At 37.3% G+C, this 26,656-nt stretch overlaps 1 pseudogene; it reads right to left on the reverse strand.

Moving 5' to 3' along the window:
* Window positions 1-19,321: 19,321 nt before the first annotated feature.
* On the reverse strand, window positions 19,322-20,095 carry LOC145673989 (macro domain-containing protein CT2219 pseudogene; annotated as a pseudogene).
* Between the last annotated feature and the right edge of the window lie 6,561 nt (window positions 20,096-26,656).

Here is a 26,656-nt window from a genome sequence, read left to right on the forward strand (position 1 = left end):
TTGGGGTCCCTGGTTCAATTTCAGCTAGCGCCGTGTGGACTTTGTGGTGGACAAAAACCGCGCTCGTAGGTTTTCTCGGGATTCTCCCGTTTCCTTCCACTTTCTTCATTCCACCATTCCATTCATTTCTCATTATCACCGTCTCCTTTAGCCTAACCGGCATAAACGTGGGACTAAAATTTGAAGATTTCATTTCATTTTTCCTTTGGAAAAAATTCCCGCGTACGTGCATATATTTCAATTATCTTTTTATGAAAAAAATTGTTCTACTCAAAAGTGTAGGGTTTGAAGTCTGAATATTAGGAGCTAATTGTGCTATATATTGTGCTTTATTATTATTAATATAATTATTATAATTATTATTATTATTACCCTGAAAGGAATGCAACCAACTTTCCAACTTTTTAACCATTGTGAACGTGAGGTCAAACATACCAGCACCTTTACTATTTAAAAAACTATGTAATGTATATATATGAGAGAGAGAGAGAGAGAGAAAGTTAGATATAGATCGAAAATGGTGGTCGAAACCATACTTTTCGGGGTCCCTGAGGTGAAGAGAAGATAACGTTGAAATCCAAAAATTCATCTCAAATTAGTACTCCTAAGAGGGGACGATAACGGGTAAAGGTAATTGAAAATCACCAACATTAGTGTCGAGTTCATAGTTTTGGGTCACGAAAAGTTTATTGGTGACAGTTTTGGTGCCCTTTATGTCCAAAATGAAACGTATTCTCACCGTGGAAGCTATTGGGCTAGTCTGTAATAGTAACGAACGGAAGTTTCACATATTCAACCCTTTAATATATTTCTCGCTGCTCAAATTTGCTCACTTGTGCGGTATATGTGTATGTGTAAATAAAATCATATCTCTTTTTGAGTTATTCGGAAAACATACAATTAATAAAGAGGGATGATTTTATCAGAAATCCGAAAAAAAGTAATATTAAAACCTGTTGCATTAAGTATTTTTCCTGTTAGCAACATGCATTGTATAACGCTGCAAACGTGTTACAGGAAGTAAGACTACTAGCATCAGACGAAGAAATAGTTTTTAAATTATTTCCGGTTTTTGCTAATTTTTCGAACAAATTATTTTTTTATTAATGGCTTCAAAATTTTTGGGAATGTTACTGATCTCGATAAAATTATCAACATAGATGAGGTTCAGGGTGTTTTTATTATTTCACTTAGAAGGTGCAACTTGAGGGAAGGGGAGAGGGGGAAATGATAGATATTAGTTATCGAATCGATAGTTTTCAGGTTCGCTGAGATGAACAGTGAGACTTCCGGCTGTTTAAATCTACATTCAGTCTCATTAGTACTCTAAGGGGGAATGGTGACATGTAAAGATAATTAAAATTTCCGATATTAATGTCGAAGTCATAGTTTTGGGGCTCCATAAGTTCATCGGTGACAGTTTTGGTGCCCTTTGCGTGCAAAATAAAACTATTCTCCCCGTGCGAAGAACGGGTATTATGCTAGTCTGTAATAATAACGAACGGAAGTTTCACATACTCAAACCTTTAACATTTTTCTCGCTGCTCAAAATTTACTCACATGTGCGGTATATGTGTGTATATGTAAATAAGATCATCTCTCTTTTTGAGTTATTCGAGAAATATACAAAGAATAAAAAGGGATTTTATCAGAAATTAGAAAACTAAAAAGTAGAATTAAAACTTTTGGCTTTAAGTATTTTTTCGTTAGCGAAATCCATTGTATATACAGTAGGACATCGATAATCCGAACGTTTAAAATCCGAACGCGGCCCCTAGCAGCATTTTACATTTTGTCTTAATATAACGCTAGCGATAAACAAACAAAAGTGTGTCCGTCCACGTTGTATGAAGTGAGTGTTTTTACAAAAGTTCATTCATACGTAATTGTTTGTCATACATATTTTTATTTTTATTTTTTTTTTATTTTTAGTTTCTCTTAGGCCTATAAGTTTTAAGTGTGACTTACAAGATCAGTGTAATTTAGTGTACGAGCAGGTTCTTCAGAAACATTAAATGTAAGTAGCCTTTCGTACGGTATTGTAATCACTGTATGTACTGAATAATCACTGTATCGATAGAAGAACATACCGTAAAGTATATGTAAGCCTAAATCGCAATTTCTTTGTCATTTAAGAAAATCTGACTTACTTAGGGTTCCAATTAGTATGGATTTTCGACTTTCTACTGTATATGCTCCAGACATGTTACGGCAAGTAAGATGACTAGCATCAGGCCAAGAAATAGTTTTTAAACTATATTTTCCTCTTTTTGCCAATATTTGCGGACAAATGATTTTTTTCTAATGGATTCAAAATTCCCGGGAATTTTATATAGAACAAGGAAGACATCTCTATAAAATACATGTTTGATTTAACATATTAACTAAAGTGATTCTGGCCCCGTTATTTTAACACTTCCCTGCCATCAAGGGGGAACTTCATAAGATTCTCGAGATAATTTTAATGCGTCTATACTAATTAAGCTAACTAGGATTATATTTTAGTTTCTTTTGTAGCGATAACTCCGTTTTATCACGGTGCTAACTTTGAAGTGTTTTTTATGAGTTGTGCATAAAATTTCCCTATTCTAATACAAGAAACATAAGTACTCAATTATATTAACTCTAAACTAGTAAATACAAAACAGTTTTAATTTGGAAGCATAATATAATAAAATATTCGGCAATTTCAATTTTACCCAAACTTTCCGCTTTTTCCAAATTCCGGAAAACCGTAAAAGTATGTTTTTTACCCAACATTTCCGTTTTTTTCAGGCCTTCACAACACTAGTTTGAACACACAGTGCACCGAACACCCCTAACAATGGGCTTCCGCAGCAGACAACCCATTCATGTGCGAATGTTAACACCACGATATCGGCAACTATGACTGAAATGAGCACGTGATCATCGCCACTGGACCTTGGCATATTGGCAGAGCATTGCATTGATTGATGAATCTCGATAACTTCTTCATATTGACGATGGGAGGGGAGCGAATCCGTTGTATTCCAAGGGAATAGCTCCTTCACACCTGTACTGCGGGACGGAGACAAGCAGGCTGCGGCTTAATTATTATCTGGGGAACATTCACGTGAACATCCATGTGTCTAGTGGAGCACGAGCAAGGCACCATGACGGCCTAGGCGTATCGCACACTGCTTGCAGACTACGCACATTCCTTCATTGACGACCATGTTTCCCAACGGTAATATGCAATTTTGTACAAGATAATGCACCATGTCACAAGACCAGGAGTGTGATGGAGTGGTTCGAGGAGCGCAGAATCGAGTTCCAAGTGATGTGCTGGCCCCCCAATTCGCCGGACCCAAACCCAATTGAACACATCTGGGATGTGATTGAACGTGACGTCAGGGCGCATTGTCCCCCTTCCCCTAATTTACGGCAATTTTGTGACCTGTGTGTGCATATGTGGTGTCAAGTCTCTCCAACGACCTACCAAGGATCATTGCATGCATGCCAAGATGTGTCGCCCTTGTTATCCGTGCCAACGGTCGACATACTGACAATTAGGTAGGTAGTCATATTGGTCTGGCTGATGTGTGCGTAATTTTAACTCGTATATTTTGTCTTGACTCGAATTTTGAGACTTCTCGACTCGAATTCAAGTCGAGTCGAGACATGAGACGAGCCAGAAACATATTTTCGAGTCGAGACAACATTTTCTCGAGACGAGTCGGGACAGGCTTTAATCTCGACTCGACTCGACTCGTGTGCATCCCTAATTAAGGGTTTACCAGAGGAAAACTACTGAAAGTAGGAAGACGATACTTGATTTAAAATCCAAATTGTAGCCTGTACATTATAACATAAAAATCTCCGAAACATTCGGCAAAGGGTTGGGACGCCGACGGTGACAATTTTTACGAGGGATTCGCCGCGGGAACATTGCTAATAAATTACTGTATTTCGGTGTAGGCGGGAAGCAGGCAAGCGTTCCTTTTCTTGCCAACGCAATGGGAAAAACATGAAGTTGTGTATCATTCTTGAAAAAGGTTTTAAATTGCAAACTGTCTTGTAAAAATATAAGATTTCAATTATCGCGCCAACAGTGGTGTTCCGATTCTTCTAACAATCAACTGTCAATGTGGAAATAATTGTCTACACCTCCGTTAAGGAGGCTAGCACATAGGAAATAATTGTACTGAATTGCATAGCGTTCGAAGTGGAATGTCTACATTGGAAGTCATTTGTTATAGGTGGGGAAGTGTAGTTGCCACGTACTCGGCAGACATGCTTATTACCTACGAAGGCAATGCCGCAAACTGTAGTTCATTTCCCAATTCATTTACAAGAATGTATGAATGGTCATATATCCATCGGTCCAACTGCTTCTTTCCAAGACGCCACATTGAAAGAACTTTGCTATATCTTCCTGAGGAAATGGAGTTGAAGGGAAAGAAATGTAGTAAAATATGATGCTTTGGACAAGAAATGTTTCAATAGCAAATACAAGTACACCGTTGGAGTAGAGTTAGGTTAGGCTGCGAAACGGAAGCGACTTTTAACCGCCGGGACCACGAGGAAAACATATTAGGCTATTACCCGGCATGAGATTTATGCACTCAACCGTTCTCGTTTGGCGCTAGTGTCTTATTTTGACACCTGAGAATGAACGTTTCGAATGGACACAATAATAGAAATGAGAATAATGCAACACACCTGCAAATAACGCTTAAACCGCACTGTCATGATATTAAGCCATGACAATGCAAGTTTTAACCGAAAATTCGTCGAAACATTTTCCGTGCCATTCAGCGTATGTTGTGTATGGCTACGCGCATAAATATAGTACGTCCACTCGTTAGTTCCAAAAGAATATTAATAAAACATATATTTTCTTAACGTATATAAATGTCAATTTGTGTATGTCATCCGTAATGAAAGTGTGTCTTCATATACGTTTACTTCAAAAGTCCGCAAAGCAAAAACTTTTCCATGCGAGCCTTTGTTCTCAGCGGGGGGATATGCAATAGGAGAATTTCTTCTTACTCTACTGGATGTGAAGTTTAGCGTTAGTGGGAGTGTTGCCAATCATAACAACAAGTCGCTAAATCTAGCAGATATTCAGAGACAGATAGCGTAAAAATCTGAAAAATGACTAACGACTACTATAGCGACTTTTAATATATGTTGGATACAAAACTTCACTTGACTATGCTGACTAGGCGACGGGAAAATTGATTACGGATGATTTTTACACGTTCATTTTTCAAACACAAGAAGGGAGTGATGGTTGAAATTCTTCGAAGAGAGCCAAATAAAAAAAAAAAAGAGAAAACCTTAAGCGGGTCAATAAAAAACAAGAATGCCACATTTATCAATTCTAATTATACTAATAAGTTCTATTACCATTTTTTTATGAAGTGAAGTAACACTTCCATGTATCGATCTGTTTTCTAATACAACTCTTTGAAATAAACCACATTTTTGTTTTCAGTCGTAAGATTAAGTATCATATCATGACCTTTCTGGGGGTTACATTTCGCCTGCAAGCCATACTTAGCGTGTCACTAAATTAGAGCATATCGAATCAAGTTCTGACTATGTCTAATTGCGCTGTGTACTGTTTAGTGCATGGTCTTGTGTAATTTATCAATTCAATAAGTATTTTCTTTATTCCACTTTAAAAGTGCAATGTTTCAAATTAACATGGGTAAACTGCAAAGAGGTGAAGCAGTATAGAGCAGACAGTCGGGTACTTTACGTAATTGTTTGCGCTATGGGAATGTAATATTTCTGAATTGCTTTACGATAATTGACAAGGCAGATACAATAACTTTACCTGTTTCGTTCCGTTGTACGCAGAAATTTCCGAAGGCTGACACGAAATCAGCACGTGTTTCTTTCAAATAGATAATATTTTACATTGTTTATGTTTTAATTAATACTATTTACATATACCAGTTGGGTTTGTATTGTTTCCCGAAGATAAAAATAAAGTTTTGGGGCTTAAATTCGGCAAATACCAGCTTTAGCAACTTTCGAAGTTGCATTTAGCTTCGCGTTGAAAATAGAAGTTGGCAAGAGTTTTCAATTGTGGAAAGCAACAGGTTTGTACGTGTTGGTTTGTTTTAGTTATTTTGTTAAGAAATTTAGTTGTTTGGTAAAAACATTTAGTGAAAATGTGTTATACATATTTCTTGAATATCTGAATTGTAAATTTTCTTGAAGAAAATCAAAGTGCTCTTATCCCAAGTTGTTGGATATCCAAGAAGAAAGGAGAGAACTACGACTGTTGGTCTCATAGAGGCAATATAAAACATAAAATACGAAGTCATGGTTGTCCAGAGAAATACTGGGCAACCTATAAAATTAGAATAATAAAGAATTTCGGTAAGTATACTTTATATAGGTGTAGTTATTTTTCAAAACGTACAGTAAACATTATAAACGAATCAGTGGCAGTTAGGTATTAAATTTGCTATATATTACGTAGGTAAGGGCTAGGCTTTTGTTCAGTGGCGTAGCTATGGGCGCAAGGCGTTTTGGTATATTAGGGGGCGCCCAGGTTTTTAATAAAGAAGAAGCAAATTATATAAATGGAGCCCCAAGTTTTGGCGATCTTCATTTCCGAACATGGCAAGAATAAAAATTCCTGCTCACTTCGCACGCAGTTTATTACATTTGCGTATCAAATTATGGTTACTACTGTAAACTCGTCGAGGTTATAGCAGTGTACTTAATCCTACTGTATTAATAGCATATCAGTACTATACTACATGTACTGAGCTTAATCACTTTGAATAAAATCCCCCTTCGCAACAGGCTTTCAGCAATAATGACAAATTCTATGACCTATAAGATCTGGATTAAAACGAGATAAAAAGTGTTGCCATGATTATGAGACAAGGCACAATTAGCACGTACCGCGGCTACCACAAACATCAAGGGTCGGGCAATCCGGGAAACTACCGGGGCACCAATATCGGGGGCACCCAAACAAACCCTCCAAAATAAATTGTCGAACATATTTTTTAATATCACTGTAATAAAATGTAAAATATAGGTTACAACTAGAAGGAGGGAGACAAAAAGACACCTTTACCACATTTCCCACAGTTTGGAATTGCAGAAAGCTTCCTTGGGTTTTATGATATGGGCGAACACTGTACAGAAAAATATGAAGATTTAATACTAAAAGTCTTACCGTCTCCTTTAACTTCGCAGGCATAATCATGGGACACTAACACTCAAAGAATTATTTTTTTCTAAAAGTCTTATTAAAGAAAGAGATTGACATTAAGAAGTGCAAAGGGCAAGGCTACGATGGAGCAGCAGTAATGAGAATTCGTATTCCTGGCTTGCAAACCCGGATTCAAAAACATGTAATCATGTCCTATTTGTTCAATGAGCACCACATAATCTGAACCTTGTGTTGTCGGATAATGCAACAGTTAACACAGAACCTGTTGATTTCTTTGTCACTCTACAAGATACATGCACATTATTTGCTAGCAGCGGGAAACGATAGAAGGCTTTACAAGACTGTATTCCCAAGCATATATCTCCGGAAAATGAAACAATACTGAAGAAATTCTGTCATATGCTCTGGGATTCAAGTCATAATGCCATGTTCGCACTAAGAAAGAGATATGTGGACGATATGAAGTGTAATGTCAGTGCTTTACCGGAACAGAAAAAGAACAGACAGAAGCAGCTCGTTATAAACGATAAATGGAAAGGTTCGATTTCGTGGTAATTCTTGTGTTGCGGGAAACAGTTCTAAGAATCATTAATGTTGTCTCAACAAAGCTGCAGAGTACTAGTATGTGCTTGTGAGAGTGTAAACGAGAACTGAAAAAATGCTGTACAGTGGTGCAAGATTTTAGACAGAATGTCTCTCAAATATTCTAGGAACCCAAGGATTGTGCGCGCAAATTTGGTGTTTCAGATAAGTTAGAAGAAAGAAGGAAAGGCAGTGCCGAAAATATTCTTTGATGAATTGGCAAACGATACGTGATTTACTGACCTTTCAAAGAATTCGAGATCAAAGTGCTATTGCCTATCCTCGAATCCGTAATAGGAAACGTAAGGGTACGCTTCGAAGGAATGACAGAACTTTGTAAGAGATTTTCGTTCTTATGCCCATCCAGTCATTTATCTACACCCACAGCACCCCCTGAAATTTTCGGGCACCCCCGGAAATGAATTTCTTACACTCTCCCAACCAGGGGGTGCAGTGTTAAAAAGATTCATTCTGGTTTTGTTTAAAGCCCTCCAGGACTTTGTAGAAAATATTTTAAATGATCTTATCTTTAGGTAGAACGGGAATTCCTGTTTCGCCTGAACTCTGGAGACAGGGAATTCTATGCGAGGAGCAATTTTTTTAGAGAAATACAGCACCAGAAATCTTGACTCCTAGCGTGTTTGTATGCAGATCGGAACTCATATTATATAAATGGCTGTAGTAACGAGAGCGGGAACTAAATCCAAGCCGTCAGAATGCAAGGAAAATTCTGATTAGGATAAATTCCAAGGGACAAAGTCACAGTAGTATATTTTGGATGTACCAAGACGCACCCTATATGATTATTTTTTTCACTTCATTGTCATATAATCTGTATTTTTTCAACTAAAATACAGTTTTCTTTCTTTTAAAATGATGAAATCTCAATAAAATGTAAACATGTAATAAAAGAGCAAATTAACTTTAATTACTTCCACACATACAAATATGAAAAGTTCTGGGTATTCCTATTTATTATACCTTTAATACATTTTAAATAAGTTTAGCATATTGCAGTAAGACCATTCATTTAATTACGAAAAACTGAATATAATGCTATTTGATTTTAAAAATGTCGTTCTTGTGTGGTAGCATATAACAGTCTTTTATTTTGAGTAATATATGAATATTTATTTAATTCTGAAATTCTGACCGATTTTTTTTAATATCAAAATGTGAAATATAAACTCACTATAACAGTCTTACGTCTTTTATTGGATTTTCACCCGTGTGTTTTTTTTAAATGTTATTTCCATAAAGTGAATAATTTCAGATAGGGGTTGATCCAATACGGACTTCTGAGGGGGAAGGGTTTTTAATACTGCTACTTAGAGCTACTTTTAAGAGCTCCAAACTCTGAAATGGGTTTATTTTATACATAAAATAAGAAAGTTCCATCTTCTAGACTGCGATCGCCTCACTGGATCCGTCCCTGATTTCAGATAACATTTTAGATGCGTAACAGTTAAAGAAAAAAGTAATCATTCTTTCATTAATCTGCGCCTATTATTCTGTCGCCTGAATTTAGTCCGTATTGTGTGGAATTTACTTGGGTTTGTCCTCTTGAATTTTGTCCTGCATTCGTAATAATCTCTTTGGTAATTCTAAAAGAGACTGTAAGAAAAACTATTTCCTGAAGTTTCATCATAAATTTTAGATTTTATTCTTCTCGTTCTCGGAAAAATGACAAGAATACAGTTCTTTATCAGCAGTGTTATTCACATCTACTTTGGTAAAAATGAATGTTTTTTTTTTTTTTAATACCTGTGGGCACATGGAAAATTGATTTATTCAGTTTCAAGAAAGCCGTTTGACATTGTAACTATAACGAACATAAAATAAAACTTAATTCAGTATAATGTCAAATTATTTCACATCAAGATTTTATTCACTTTTTCCATAGTTCATCTCTAACATGCTAAGAGTCGTCGTACATAAAAGGTGTCACAATTCACATTCTCAAGACATATTTGGCAATATATTAAGTAAATGCAAGAGGATGCATAAGGCGACTCTTAAGAGAGAATTTTAGTGTTCTGCATCACAACTCGTTTTTCGGCATCACCTTATCAGCTGATTTGTCTTATATACATAATTCTATACTATATGCAACAGTATCAAACATACTTCTATTTTCATATATATAATCAATGTAAATAGTAGCAATACAGAAAAACAATGTCAATATTCAAATACGTGTACGTTTTTTTTTTTTTTTTTTGTAGTTTCAATCAAATCAAAAAGGTCAGACAATCGGGGATGACGGCCGTCTTACGCATCCTCTTGCATTGTTTGCATAATACGAGGTGTGATTGGAAAGTGTTTTCACTTCTGGAAGCATTCCTGAAAATTATTTCCCGTGATGGTGTGAAGCAATCTCTCCGTGTTTGCTTGGATGTCCTCAATTGAGTCATATCTCTTCCCTTTTAATCACCAATTTAGGAAAGAGATAAAAGTCGGCCGGAGCCAAATCTGGGGAATACGGGGGTTGTGAAAGCATATGAATGTTGAATCTGGCCAAAAAATCTTGGATCAAGAACGCACAATGTGCTGGTGCATTGTTGTGGTGGAGAATCCAATTATTTTCTTTTCAGAGGGCAGGCCTTTTCCACCGTACATTTTCGCGCAGACGCTGAAGGACACTTTTGTAGTATTGATGCTTGACTGTCTGTCCCATAGGAGCAAATTCATGATGCACGATACCCTTAAAATCGAAAAAAGAAAAAAACACCAACATTGTCTTCACATTCGACCGACTTTGTCGCGCTCTTTGGTCTTGGGGAATCTGAGCTTTTCCATTGAGAAGATTGGACCTTTGTGTCTGGATCATACCCATAAACCCATGATTCTTCACCTGTCAGTACCATATTCAAGAAATCTGAGTCCATTTCGGCTCGATTAAACAGTTCTTGGGACACTTCAAGTCTGTGGTGTTTCTGCTCGTTTGACACCACTTTCGGAATGAATTTCGCGGACACTCGACGTATGTTTAAATTATCAGTTAAGATTGATTGAACCGCATAGAAACTTAAATTCAGGTCTTCAGCCATTTCCATAATTGTAAGTCTACGGTTCGAGTGCACTAAATCGCCAACTTTCGCCATGTTTTCGTTAGTTTTTGATGTTGAAAACCGGCCAGACCGGGGGTCATCCTCTATTGACTCACGGTCATCTTTGAATCTGTGAAACCAGATAAACACGTTTGACAGGATCAGACATTTGTCTCCAAAAGCTGGTTTTAAGAGTTCGTAAGTCTCCGAAGCAGATTTCCCAATTTTAAATCAAAATTTCACACAGACGCTCTGTTCCAATTTTTCATCCATTTTGCACACTTAAAATCCGCCAAGACACACACACACACACGCCCACACTCAACTGGTTGCAACGCTGTACTGAATAAATATATCTCGGTGCAAGTATCAATATGCCTCAAGGACACACCAAGGCTAAAGGGCGATTATATCTACTCCTCCTGAGCAGTGTTGTCAACTGTATTAAAACTTTCCAATCAAACCACGTATATGGCCAAACGTAACTTGAGGATGTGGCACCTTTTACTTACTGCAAGCAGTGTCGGTTTTAGCGCGTAGGTCGCGTAGGCACTAGCTTACCAAAAATTTTATAAAAAATATATAAATACTAAAACAATATAATAAAGAGAAAATATATTTTGCACTTTTTATATTAATGATAAATAATTATTCAATATACAACATCAAGCAGTACTGTAAAAGTAATTTCCTATTGTCATTAATCAATCAAATATGCATATGTATCTATACGCGAGAGAGCGGACCTACACCAAAATTAAATATTAAGCCGCCCTGATTGCCAGCCTTAGCATGTTGAAGATGAACTACTGGAAAACTGAATAAAAATTTTGTTCTGAAATGACTTGATACTAGACCGAAGTAAGTTTGTTTTATCTTTGTTACAGCTACAATGTCAAACGGTTTTCTTGCAACTGAATCAATCAATTTTCCATTTCTATGCAGGTAGCTTTTTTTTTTTAAATCACATTTATTTTAAGTGAAATAGATGAATAACACTGTTAATAACATAACTGTATCTAGTCATTTTTTCCGAAAAGAACAAGTAGAATAACATCTAAAATTTATGATAAAACTTACAGAAATAGTTATTCTTATTGCAGAATCTGTTAAAATTACTAAAGGAAAATTCTCTTGAAGAAATCCCTCCCTGGATAGAATTTCTCGTCTCAAAAGATCATTTAAAATGTTTTCTACAAAGTGTTGGGTAGCCTTTAGGCAGAACGGGAAGACATTATTAAAAATCTTACTATTTTGGTTCTTAAAAGATTTTGAATTCTTGTTTTTAAGTGTCAATAGAATAAAACAGCCTACATTGCACAAGATAAATTTTCTAGCAAAGTACACAACGTAAGATTGAATGGAAATCAACCTCTGCACGGCTGTGACCGTCAAAACAACGTTTGATCAATCGATTGCCAACGATTTCATCTCCCCGTCACACAAAGCATGAGAAAGTCGACGCTAATTGGCTCTGGCTGAAGAAGGAAATCCAATGCAATCGTTTGCTGCATCAACGAATTTTAAAGTTTGACGAAAAAGCTAATTAAAAAGACGATAATAATATATAACCTTATTGCAAGGTTGCACCTCCCCCAGATTTTTTAAACATCCCCTAAGTTCAAAATTCTGGATAAACCACTGTGCCCATTAATGCTACTAACCACTCCTGAAGAAGAAGACAGCAAGCGGTCTTAAGACTTTGTGTTTCTGTATATATACAATTTCTTTCAACGAGAAGTGTTGACTTTCAGAGACACTTTTCAAGACAGATTTCAAATCTTTCAACTCACGAAGAGATTCTTCTTTTTATTACCAAACCTGACCTCAGCTCAACAATTCCAAATCTGGTGACTGCGCTTTGTTTATATGTAAATCTTCCTGTTACAGTTGCGAGGATTATTCTCTAACTTAAAAATTAATTAAGACATATCTCTGAAACAGTGTGACCCAAGAATGCCTTTGGGGTGTGGCCATGCTGAGTATAGAGCGAAAAAAAGCTCATGAATTGGATATCTCTGATCTTATAAAAGAATTTTCAGAAGAAAAACTGAGAGAGAATCATTTCTGATTTCGTATATAGTATCTCGATTTAAAAAAAAAAAAAAAAACAACTGAAAATAGCAAAATGCGTATAAGACGGTTTCACAAGGTTTATTATGAAACGTGACTGGAATTCTGACTTTTCCAGTAACGGAATGAATGTCGGGAAGGTACATTAAGAGTAAACCAATGAGATCTAATAAGATTAATATTCGTTCCAACTAAAATGCATTTTCTAACTTTACACTGGTCATATGGCATAAGGCCTAGTTTTATACTGATATGCATCTATCGTTAAGTTTTGAAATGAAACTCAAACTCTTTTTAGAAAATAGCATGGCAAACTTATAGGAATGGTAGAGGAAAGGTGATGAATTTCTAGGGGCGAGCTTATACAGCCTGGTGTTCGAATACTGCTTGGCAGAAAAGGTACTTTACCTTAATCTCATGAAAACAATCCATGATTGCGTATCAAGCCAACGCGAGAGAATTACGGAGAAGCTCCTTTGTCAACAATCCAACCACTTCTTCCCTGAGACTCCCCTGTCCGATGGTTTTGTTTCAGTTCCGTTTTTTCCGGGTCCCTCCTTCCTGTCATGTGGTCTTCCAAATATGGTCAAGGCGTCTCTCTAGACGCCACCCGCGTCAACCTCATCATTTCGACGTCACTCCGAAGTTCGTTGTCCAGGCCGACCTCATCAGAGGCGATGTCCTCCAAGCCCAGACTCATCAGGATCGAACCCGGCAAAAACTTGAAGACAAAGCGGAAGGCAGGAATCTCTGACTCTAGGTGTAAATACAGAAAACACAAACCTCAGGAGAACATTTTCCTCAATGCTGACTGCGGAAGCTAGACACGGAAAACAAGATTCAGCGTCTCGTTTGTTTGTCAATCGGCTGCATAAGCGGAAGAGGAAGAGGTAAGGGACTTCTAGGACATTTGCCTTTCATGCTGGGTTTAATAACACAGAAAAGAAAAGTAATACAAAATGCTCTTCGAGCCTTTAGACTACATAAATCAAAAATAAAAAAAAATAATAATGTTTTCTTCTGTAATGAATCCTCCGGGGATCGAACCAAGAGACCGGATCCTCAACATTCCCCCCTTCCAGAAAAAGGTGCAGAGCCATCATAGAAAAGACTTTTTCCAATGAATGGGTCGAACCTTGGAACCTGAAAAGGACTAAGAAAATGATTTAAAAAGGGAAACAAACTCAATTTCTCTTAAAAGGGGAAAGAAAAACAAAAACAAAGGCAATGATTGCTGAAGAATGAATCCGGCGACTTGACTTCCTCGTTTGTGTGCAGGTGGCAGCAAGTAATTAGCAAGATAAGACGCAAGCAAGCCTGTTCTGCCCCTCGTGACGAGAATGTGAAGCATGTTGGCGTTGAGCGCATCGTTGAAGGTCACAATATGCCACGCTACTAACCTAGTTTTTGTGGCAAAGAAGAAGAAGAAAAAAAAACGTAAGTAACTTGCATTTAGCACATAAAATATGTAATTAAATTAGTAAACTTTTATTGCAATAACGTAGATTTGTGAATCTTACAGTTATAAGAGTATGATAGTGCGTATAAAAACAAAAAAAAAAAATAATAATAATAAGTGAAATGAACAAAATATAAGTTAAAAATTTCATAGCGTCGGTGCATGCGTAATTCGAGTCACATAAAACTATAACACTAAAAATGGAATATAATAAAATAAAAGTGAATTGAAATACGTAAAATAACATAATATATATGTGGTAAAAATGAACTTAATTACTATAGCAAGGGAATCACACAAATCCATAAAATAATGCAAGTACGTTCAGAAGGTAGGCGTGTCCATAATGGTACGGGATGCAAGGAAGAAAAAATAACATAAAGTTTTTCGCTCTTAAAAGGAATATAAGGTATAAATTTAGTAAAAGGAATAAGGTGCTGGAATGTTTGGATAAAAGGCGAGATGGGAATAGAAAAAGAAAAGAAAAAAAGGGGGGGAAATATGGAAGGAAAATTGACCCTTGCACTTACGAATACAGAACTGGGAGTAGGAGTCGCTCCCCATTGTTCAAGGTTTAATTGATGTCAGTAGGTTATAACAAAATTTGAAGTCCAAATAATTAAAAAAAAATTCTCTAAAGGGAAGAATAAATAAAACACAATTCATAGACGACTAAGCTAAGCTAACCAAAAGAGATAGCAGATGTTGGAGGAAAAACGCGCTGGGAGAAGAGTTTCTCAAACTGCGCTCCGGAAAAGGAAAGTCACAAGATTATTTAGATCTGTGACGTCCGAAGAAGCCTAAAAATAGGCATACTAGCTTAAGGCGGCTAGAACTCGCCACTTGCTGGAAGCTTAGGTTGAGAAACGATAGGCCCAAAACCAAAACTAATACTACCTAAAACGCGGCCTAACGTCGGAAATGTAGAGAGAAGTTAACGATTATCAGTTGAACTTGAGAGATGATACAGAGATGCGTGAACTTACAGAAATCGAAGTAACACGCGTCAAAGTTGAAATTATAAGAATCTACTAAGTAGCAGTGTCCAAGCTTTACTCTGGGTGTAAGAACGTAGTAATCCACAAAACAAATGAACGGGTTCGGAATAACGTGAAGTAAGAATGAATGCGTAGATATAAACAGTACGGATGAAATTTTCAAACAAGATATATATATTTTTTATCACAACTTCCACCGAAAATATAGATTATATAAATAAATGTATAACTAACGAGTATTACATAACTAGTATATAACGTATAGAAAAAAAAATTCCAATATCCGATATATGTAGAACATAGTTCATAAGCACAGGCATGTGTGCAAATTTTTTCTAGTAAATATCGTACACATTGTGAATAACGTTAAGTAATTCTTTATAATTCTTTCTTCACAGGTGCTAAAATTATCGTCGAGACGGAACTACATGGCCTTAATTCCTTTACATGTCACAATTTACAATGCATGTTGCATGAATATCTAACAATATGTTCAGAGCGCAAATAAATTGCTACTTAATGCATGTGTCTGTACACAATGCTAACTTGTAATCTCACTAACTGTACGAAGAAGTTAAATCGTCTAATCAAATAAATTAATTCGCAAATAGAATTGATTCGCAAGAAATACCCTTAACAAAAGTAGTCATGAACTAAGTAACATAATATCTTACTAGTTGGACAAAAGTCCCACGGATTATTCTTGCTCTACTTCGAGTAGCAGTACTAGTAATGTTACTTCTTAACTCACAATGTCTTTCTTCTGCAACTAACAACAAAGGCCATCGTCGAAAAGTTTCAAAAACTGGAGTGCGCAGAAAACGAAGAAAGAAGCACATCTGAGCGGTACCATGTGCGCACTGGAATTTAAGGTAAATGCTTCATAGCTTTAATTAAAATCCTCTTCTATAACTCCATAAATAACTAAGAGAAGACTTAAAAAGTAGTGCATGTACATCATAATTACTAAATCAAAATACTATAATATATATGTATATGTATAGGTCTAATGGTATAATAAATAAACAAAAGGCACACTGAGCACACACAATCATTGAACACAAAGGCGAAACAAAAAAACTTAGTTTAAAAGTAGGGCACATAATCGTTAAGGTATGAGACAGGATTCGAAGTAGATACTGCAGGTCGTTGGCTATCAGAAGTTACAGGCGGCGGTAAGGGTAGACTATTACTGCGTTGGGCTTTAATTTTACGTTTAAGGACAGAACGACGTTTATATAGTTTAAAAAGTATAAATAAAATTAACAGCAGTAGAAGAATTTCGATAGCATGTACCAAAATCCACAGCACATCCTGGTCTAAGGCAAAGGACTCTGCATTAGCCTTGCGAATGCACAAAGCACACAAGAAAAAATCATGCCGGTATAGTAGATAGCCAATCGCTAAAGTTAAAATAATGTTCCAGCATATTAAAAATATTGGCACAAAGTTTTGTCTATAATAGATAGGCGTATAAGGCTTAATGGGCGTAACAGTATATGACGACAAATTTAAATGAGGTACAGTATATCTCCAGTCAAGGTTAATTAGTTTCGAATTATTAAAAATCTCGTGTGACTTAAATTTTTGATTTAAATGAACAAAATTATTGGCCGTCAAAAAGGCAGGGAATAAATGTACTACTGTAGGCGATGATATCTGATTGTGAAAACAAGGGAATATCGGTTTAGCGAATAAATGCTCAGAAACTTTTAGTGTAATATCACACGGTAATGAAATAAGTAATGACCCAAATTTACTTTTGCTAGAGACGTCCAAAAGTGAGGTATTTGTGGCAGACACTAATTGTAACGTAGGGGGAGGGTGGGTCAAAACAAAAGTATGGGGCTGCAATTCCAAAAGTTGGCTATGCACATTATCGTGGCAAACATATGAACAAGACGACACAATATCGTGGACTGTAGAACCAAAAAAACCTTTATATAAGCATCTAGCCAATTGAGACGAAACGGTAATGTGAGACGGGATTTTACACAAGTTCGAGACTTGTAAGTTACAGGAGAGCAAATCAGAGCCAACAATAGGAAATGCAAACAGCTGGGATTGAAAAATAACATAACTCGGAGATATACTGATCGAACAAGTCTGATTATGATAGCCAAAAGGAATGGCCTTAACAGAATACAATTTAAATAAAGCGTCCTTCTCTCTCAATGGTACTTTTACATGTGCAAAAATATATGAATCAAAAATATCGCATGACAGCAATTTTAGTGTGTAATAAACATCAACGTTAGATATCGGAATAGCCAATAACATATTCTTAAGGTTTACTGATTCTTCTAAAATACGTAATTGATCCTCCAATACTTTATAAGGGATAAGAACCGGGTCTAGCTTACCCACTCTACAACTCTGCAGGGACGTCTGATACTTTTGAATTTCCACTAATTTTAAAATGTGCATCGAAAGTTGGTAAATTTCTCCGAGTAATGAGAAAATTTCTAGTTGACTCTTATCAGCCAAATTTTGTACTGAATTTGCTAAAACTTTCGTCTGATCCAATAGTGTTTTTGAGAAGGTCTCCATTTTCTGAAAGTTTTTCCCAATCTGAGATTGAAACTCGGTCAGGGTTACAGATGCATTGTGAATAAAAATAGAATTATGAAGTAATTGTTCTCGAAGTTGAACTACGAGCGACTGAATTTTGTCTTGTTTTTGTTGATATGCGGATAACTGACTATGGGTAGCTAGTCCGCAGCACCAGCTGAATAGGGTTCCAATTCCATTAAAAATGGAACGGGTATTTGGAGAGTGGACGTTGGTTCTATAAGGTTCGTTAACCGTTAAAAGATTATTGGCTAAGTGTGTATGTAACGCATCCAAACTGGAAGCTAAACTGCATGTCTGAACAGAATAAGAGTTACTGCCATTACAATGTAAAGAGTTAAACAACGAAGAAGCCTGAATAGGTCTAGGAAACTGAAAACTCACATTGAACAGCAGAGGAACCGCATGCTGATACAAAATGTGTCCATGGAGTTCGTTAAAATAAAATCCGCTAGATATAGATACATCTAGGGAAGATGATACAATTGAAATTAATAGGAGAACCTGCAGCGTCTGGAACAAATTAAAATAAAAAATAACATAGACCAAATGCACAATAATAAAATAAGTCACGTATAACATACCATAGTATGTACAACAATTAAGTGATGTATATAATTATCATATATCTGTATTCGAATATATATATAGTATTACTATTAGAAAAAAAACACTGTATTAATACCATAAGTACATTGAAAAAACATATGTACAACCATCTTAAGATAATGAACGACTTAAACTTTACTAAATTCGCCTTGTACTGGTAACACATATCTCTATATCTCACTTATACCAGTAAATTGCTTTATATGTCAAGTCAGAGGAAATATTATCATTTCGAAGTAACTAGTCAAGTAGAATTATCGTCTATTCTTGGAAGAAAACAGTCTAAATCGGTAACATTCAACATGTTGAAAAATAGGTTTTAAAAATCGACTATATCGGTAAGATTGCATGCATGCGTATATGTCATAAAATAGTACTTAAAATTGTCACATCCAGGATTCCTCAGGAAGGTAGCTAGTCTTCCTTACAGAAAATGAAATTCACAGTTAATTATAGGTCAAATCAGTAGGTTTATCATTAAAAAAAAAATGCACGTGCTAAATAATTATAACTTAAATATATAGAGATAAGATGGAATGTATCTCTCAGGAGAGAAAAAAAAAGGTCAAAATCGTAATAATCCTTTCTTTCTTTGCAGGTAAGAATGGAGAAAGAAAAAAATCCAACATCGAGCGCACAACGTCGCAAGCAAAGTAGCCACACTGAAGCTTTACGTAACTATAGCTAAAATATTTCGAAATATGGTTTCTTAGAGAAAGAAAGAAAAAAAAAACAAATTTCTCTCAGGAATCATAGAAATCCAAAATACTAACATAGAATAAGAGATTTTTTTTTCTAACCACACCTTACACTAGTTAGGGAAGTATAAGGGAACGTACTCATCGTAAATTTGCTTGTTTTCCTTATCAAAAAGACAAAAGATAATTTTTTCGAAGTCGGACAAATTTGTCTCAAGCATATTGCGGACAGTTGATAATGCTATCTTTGCTGCTTGCAGTTTGTCAAAACCGAACGCACCAGTGCCTAAACAGCAGAAGGCGAGCGTTCGACAATTGTTGTCAATAGCCTGTTTCATGCAGTTTGAGTAACACTGCCTCAAAATGCGTTTGTTATTGTCTCTAGGAGCACAAGTAAATAATACATTCGCTGCAGGGAGATTGAAACCAGGCGACATTTTTACTTGTCCTGGTCGAAGTGAACCAAGCTTTTTACACACCTCAAGGAGTTGTTCTCCGGCGGCTCTATGGATTGCTCCATCGACACCAGATCCAGGCGTTAGGGTTTCATTGGCAGCATTAACCACCGCATCGCATTTAAGTTTGGCTATATCTCCATAAAAAATGCTAACTTTCTTGTTAATGTCTTCATTGATATTATAAAGTGGTTTTCTAGTAGGCTTTGGGAATTGCAAAGACGAAACCGTAGGTAATTCCTCCGCGTCAGTAACGTGTATATACTCGATCGGCTCCTTTAAAGTCGACACAAGAGTAAGATGTTCAATGTCTTCTATTTGATTGCTATTGTGAAGATCTTCCTGACGAATACAAGCAACATCATCAGACAGGTCGGTGTCTTCGGGTGGAGGGTCGTCTGGATAGTATGGTTTCAATCTGGTCACGGCCATCGATTCAATTTTCTCCCTTCCTTTTGCTGTTTTATACTTCACAAAGTAAGCGTTAGCATGGTCTTCTCTAACCACAAGACCTGGGCCGAAATAGTGACCTGAAAAAGCTTTGGCATGACCTCGTTTCCTAGTAGGATCGCTCCGCTCAACGCGTGCAAACTGGCGTCACAGTACACATGTACATCCTTGTTGGGGTGGTATCTCATCAATGTTGGGGCGGAGATGATAGCTTCTTTCATCTTCTCAAATGCCTGTTGTTGCGCAGCAGTCCATTTATAGGGAACCTCTTTCTTAAGTAATCTTAACAGGGGTTCCGCGATGGTCGAAAAGTCCTTCACGTAAGATCGAACGAAGGAACACAATCCTAAAAAACTCTTGAGCTGCTTCTGTGTCTTAGGTCGTTTGTAATTTCTAATAGAGTCAGTAATTCGGTCGGAGATTGATATCCCCTGCTGGGAAACTACGTGTCCCAAAAGCTCTAATGAAAAATGCGCTAGTTTAGTTTTCTCTGGGGAGAGTTTCAATCCACGCTCTCGGAGTCTTTGAAATAACTTCCTTGTTGTAGCAAGAACCTGTTCAAATGAGTCTGCCCCCCAGACTACATCATCTAAATAATAATAAACTGAATCTTCTTCTAGACCTTCAAGTGTAAGTTTCATTACGTCATTAAGAGCACTCGGACTCGTCACTAAACCCATAGGGAGGACCTTGAAACAGTATTGCCTTTCACCCGGGACTGAAAAGGCTGTAATAAGTTGACTCCTTTCTGTCAATTTAATCTGATAAAAACCTGATGTGAGATCTGAAAGACAGATGAATCTATGGCCACTGGAACGTTCTAAAATGTCCTGCATAGAAGGTACAGGATAGCTGGATGGAATCACGTGACTGTTGACAGCTCTCAGATCCACAATCAGCCTATAAGAACCACTTTTCTTGCGTACTAGAGTGATCGGAGAGTTCCACGGCGAGTGACACGGTTTAATAGCATCTTGTTTCAAAAGTAACTTGATCTGGTCGCTGACGGCATCGCGAAGATGGTAGGGGATCGTATAAGGCTTTACTGAAACAGGATTAGGATCCTTGAGTTGGATATCGTGCTCGTACCCACGAGCCTGCGAAAAGTCATCGGGAGACCAACTAAAAACATCCTTGAATTCAGCGATAAGGTCATACAATTGCCGTTTCTGATCATTATTCAATTCTGGGTTTACATTAACACGGGTTACGTCAAAGCCAGGTATGTCATGAGATTGAGAGTCAATCTCTTCGGTTACATTTGTACACAAATGCTCACTATTTTTGTCTACAGCAAGTCCCACAACCTTATTTTTCCACAACAAAAATGTCTTGTCTGTAGGGTTAGTTACCCAAATAAACGAGTTAACGTTGTCCACAAAAGATTCTTGAAAAAGAAGGCTGACCACCCCAGGTACAAACTTAAGGGGCTGTAACCACTCTCTAGATCCCACTAAATCATAACATTTCCGGAGGGGAACTCGGACCTTCGAACGAGGCGGTAGCCACGTGGACGACACAACTTTAAACACTGGTTTAATCATGGTTGCAAATTCAGCAGACACATTGCAAATATGTGAAGACTGAGGCAAGGTGGCAGAAGGAATTTTACCAAACCTAGAAATGACTAATGAACGATCTTTCTGATTCAGATCAGCCTCGTGAGCTAGCAAAAAATCTTGTCCCAATAAAGGGGGGTGCGGGTAGCTAGGGATAATCCTAAAAGGATGACAGAAATATTTCGACCCCACCTGGAATCGAACCAAGGCTATCTTACTAACTGGTAAAGTCTTACCCGTAACTCCCTTCAAAACACTAGACGTTGGAAAAATTTTAGCCTTACTAGGTACCATCTGTGCCGAAATACAAGATATCTGCGAGCCACTATCTAGAAGGATAGGGCTATCCTTACCATTCAATCTAATCACAATATGTGGAAGAGCTCGTTCAAGAAGGAGGGGGACTTTTATACGCTTAGGAGTTGATGGCCCACCATCATCAACCCTGTAAACTAGTTTAAATTACTCAGGCAGTGGGCTGCAATATGATTTTCCTTCCCACATTTAAAACAAATGATGGGCTTCTTATTCCTACCCTGACTATTGTTATTTTGACTGGCATAACGTGTTTGTTGTTCAGACTGCTGCTGACTAGGCTGTTGCGAAGAAAAATTACGTCTTCCTCTGTTGTTGTTATTATTATTACGGCGCGGATTATTTTTCGTACCTGCATTCTTTTGTACATGTTGACCTTGCAACGACAACTGAGTTAGTTGCTTTTGAATATTCGCTAACTGGTCTTTAAACTCGTCCGCTGACAGCTTCGGAGCGGAAGCTTCAGAGGTTAAAGTCCGCGTAGAGCGATCAATCTGCTGACTAGGAAGAACAACATTCCCACGACCTTCATAATTTTCTGGCGGATTCAGCTGAACTGGCGCTTGCGAGAGAAAAGGATTCTGTTTAACGAGCTTTTCGATCGCTTTCCTTTCCAATAAAACTCTTGCCTTTTCCTCGTCTAATAAATCTTGCACCAATTCTTCGACCGTGGTGTAAGTCTTTTTGATTGCAATGCGCATATATTCTGGGATCAACCCATCAATAATGAGCTGAATCTGCTTCTGTACTGGAGCCTCTTTATCGTTACGAAGAATCAGGTTCCTCTTTGCGTAAACATAGGACAATACAGACTCGTTGGATGCCTGTTCCCGGGAGCGCATCTCATGTTCAGTTAATTGGGGCAACAAAGCGTTTTTGAAGGCATCCTTAAATTTATTTTTAAATTGGTCGTACGACATGGCTGGAAAATCTGGTTGTTTTGAGATGGTATCAAACCAGTACGCGGCTGGACCCTTCAATAAAGAACCAAGTATCCACTTTTTCTTAAGATCCGGCCAATTGTTAACCTGGGCCAAAACCTCGAACTGGTCAACATAATGGACCGCATCATCCCCCATGCGTCCATAAAACGGTTCAGGTCGTAAGATGTGACTAAGCATACTGAGATTGTCTTGTTGACCACCAACTGCCATGTCGAATAACGAAGAGGAAGAAGTACTAGAAGGTGCCTCAATATCAGAGATGGAATGTGAAAACTGCAAATTACGCCGAATGCGATCAAAACACTGCCTAGTATAATGAACGCGTCCAGGGGAGGAAGTAACAATAGGCTCAAAATATTCTGTTAAATCTAAATCGTTATATGCATCATCACTAATATCACACTCTTGAGCAAATTGACGTAACATAAAAAAACGTAAATACACACACTTGCAAAATCACAAATAATATCACTTAAAATTAAAGACAAGTCAGATTCTAACACCAGACATTGTTACCAAATCAAGGGTGGTAGGGTGGGGGAAATTCCAAATAAGTGCTAAACAAATAGGTGGGAGGCAAAATTTCTAAAACTCACGAGAGAACTCACAGAGACCAAACCGTAGGCGCTTCCACCATGAAACGTGACTGGAATTCTGACTTTTCCAGTAACGGAATGAATGTCGGGAAGGTACATTAAGAGTAAACCAATGAGATCTAATAAGATTAATATTCGTTCCAACTAAAATGCATTTTCTAACTTTACACTGGTCATATGGCATAAGGCCTAGTTTTATACTGATATGCATCTATCGTTAAGTTTTGAAATGAAACTCAAACTCTTTTTAGAAAATAGCATGGCAAACTTATAGGAATGGTAGAGCAAAGGTGATGAATTTCTAGGGGCGAGCTTATACAGCCTGGTGTTCGAATACTGCTTGGCAGAAAAGGTACTTTACCTTAATCTCATGAAAACAATCCATGATTGCGTATCAAGCCAACGCGAGAGAATTACGGAGAAGCTCCTTTGTCAACAATCCAACCACTTCTTCCCTGAGACTCCCCTGTCCGATGGTTTTGTTTCAGTTCCGTTTTTTCCGGGTCCCTACTTCCTGTCATGTGGTCTTCCAAATATGGTCAAGGCGTCTCTCTAGACGCCACCCGCGTCAACCTCATCATTTCGACGTCACTCCGAAGTTCGTTGTCCAGGCCGACCTCATCAGAGGCGATGTCCTCCAAGCCCAGACTCATCAGGATCGAACCCGGCAAAAACTTGAAGACAAAGCGGAAGGCAGGAATCTCTGACTCTAGGTGTAAATACAGAAAACACAAACCTCAGGAGAACATTTTCCTCAATGCTGACTGCGGAAGCTAGACACGGAAAACAAGATTCAGCATCTCGTTTGTTTGTCAATCGGCTGCATAAGCGGAAGAGGAAGAGGTAAGGGACTTCTAGGACATTTGCCTTTCATGCTGGGTTTAATAACACAGAAAAGAAAAGTAATACAAAATGCTCTTCGAGCCTTTAGACTACATAAATCAAAAATAAAAAAAAATAATAATGTTTTCTTCTGTAATGAATCCTCCGGGGATCGAACCAAGAGACCGGATCCTCAACAATTATTTATTTTATAATTAAATAAAATTGTATATTCATTTGGAATTCTTTTGGTATTACTGCTTGGTACATACTGTTTATTTACACTACCATGCAAAAGGTCCGAATATTACATGAGTACATTTTCAATGAGCAGGGCACTCTGTCCAATTTACTTTTAAGACATACCAAAACGATATTTAAAAAAACGGTGAATACCCCCTACTGATAACTTTTGCTTTATGGTCGTTTCTGCGCGTAAGCATAAGTTATAGATGGTCATGAGGGGGGCCTATTAGATGGGTGAGAGGGGCGACACTAGGGATTTTGCCTAGGGGCGCCAAAGGCCATTGTTTCGCCACTGCTCTTGGGTCTAGCCTACAATAGGTTGAACAATTGGAACGCAAGTTGCATGATTACTGGATCTTCAGCCTACGATTAAAACTTAAAAAAAAGAATCCGTTTGCACATATAAAGAGAGGACAAGAGGCAGGATCATAAAGAATTGCCCAAATGGTATGAAACGGCATTACTCGAACAAGCGGTTCTACCAAATTCTGACATTTCGTACATTTTCTGGTTAGGTTAGAATTTCGTATTACTTTTAGCAAAGCGTGCACTAAATAAGGAGCTCCATTACTCTTGCAGATTAACTTAAGGAGGACTTAGTATAAATACAGTGTGGGTGTATGGCATGAAAACTGCAGTGCATAAAACATGAACCAATTTGTGCAAGGTGGACACTACAAAGCACAAATCTTATCTAACCGAGTCAGAACAAGGAGCCCGAGCGGAAACGAGGGGGTGCTTACGAAGGCCGCAGGCGCGTCAGCAAGGAGGGGTATAGCATTAACGAGGTTAGTAGGAGAGTACGGTTACACAGTGATTTATGCAGAATTTTGAACTTAGGGGGGTGCAATCTTGCATTAAGTTTGCATACTATTATTGTCTTTTTAATTATTTTTTTTTTCAAACTTTAAAATTCGTTGATGCAACGAACGATTGCATTGGATTTCCTTTCTCAGCCAAAGCAAATTAAACGGTGTGACAAATATCTTGGCATTTGAAGGCGGCGCTCCAAGTTCCCTTTCAATGTTATTAGCAAATGAGACGCCAACGATATTGCCACGTTTATTTTATACACATCCACGTCTATCCCCTGTCACCTGATCGCGCTGTAGTTTGTCTCTTTAGCCATAGCCACACCTCTTTACCACTTGGTAACGTCGCGCCAGAGCTTGAGTTTTATTCATTCAGCTGAAATGCCAAGATGTTTGTCAAAGCTTTTATCATCAACTTTCTCATGCTTGGTGCGACGTCGAAATGAAATCGTTGGCAATCGATCGATCAAACGTTGTTATAACGATCACAGCTGTGTAAGGGTTGATTTTCATTCAACCTTGCGTTGCGTGCTTTGCTTGAAAATTTATCTTGTCGAAATCATATTGTTTTATTCTATTGGCACTTGAAAACAAGAACTCAAAATCTTTTAAAAACCAAAATGGTAAGATTTATAATGGTGTCTTGCCGTTCTGCCTAAAGGCCCTCCAGCACTTCGCAGAAAATATTTTCAATGATCTTATCTTTAGACAGAATGGGAATTCCAGTTCTGCCTAATCTTTCGAGATTAGGAATTCTGTACAGGGAGGGATTTCTTCAAGATAATTTTTCTTTAGTAATTGTAACAGATTCTGTAAGAAGAATAACTACCTTCTTTAAGTTTTATCATAAATTTTAGATGTTATTCTACTTGTTCTTCACGGAAAAATGACTACATACAGTTATGTTATTAACAGTGTTATTCACATCTATTCAGTAAAAGTGAATGTGATTTTAAAAAAGGCACCTGCAGAGAAATGGAAAATTGATTGACTGAGTTGCAAGAAAACCGTTTGACATTGTAGCTGTAACAAAGATAAAACAAACTTACTTCGGTCTAGTATCAAGTCATTTCACAACAAAATTTTATTCAGTTTCCAGTAGTTCACCTCCAACATGCTAAGGCTCGTAGTCAAGGGCGGCTTTATTATTTTAATTTTGTTTAGGCTCGCTCCCTCGCATAGGGATAAATATGCACATTTGATTGATTAATGACAATAAGAAATTACTTTTATAGTAGTGATTGCTACT

The sequence above is a fragment of the Thermobia domestica genome, chromosome 17 (assembly GCF_964235325.1).
Source record: "Thermobia domestica chromosome 17, izTheDome1.hap1.1, whole genome shotgun sequence".
Taxonomy (NCBI): Eukaryota; Metazoa; Arthropoda; class Insecta; order Zygentoma; family Lepismatidae; genus Thermobia; species Thermobia domestica.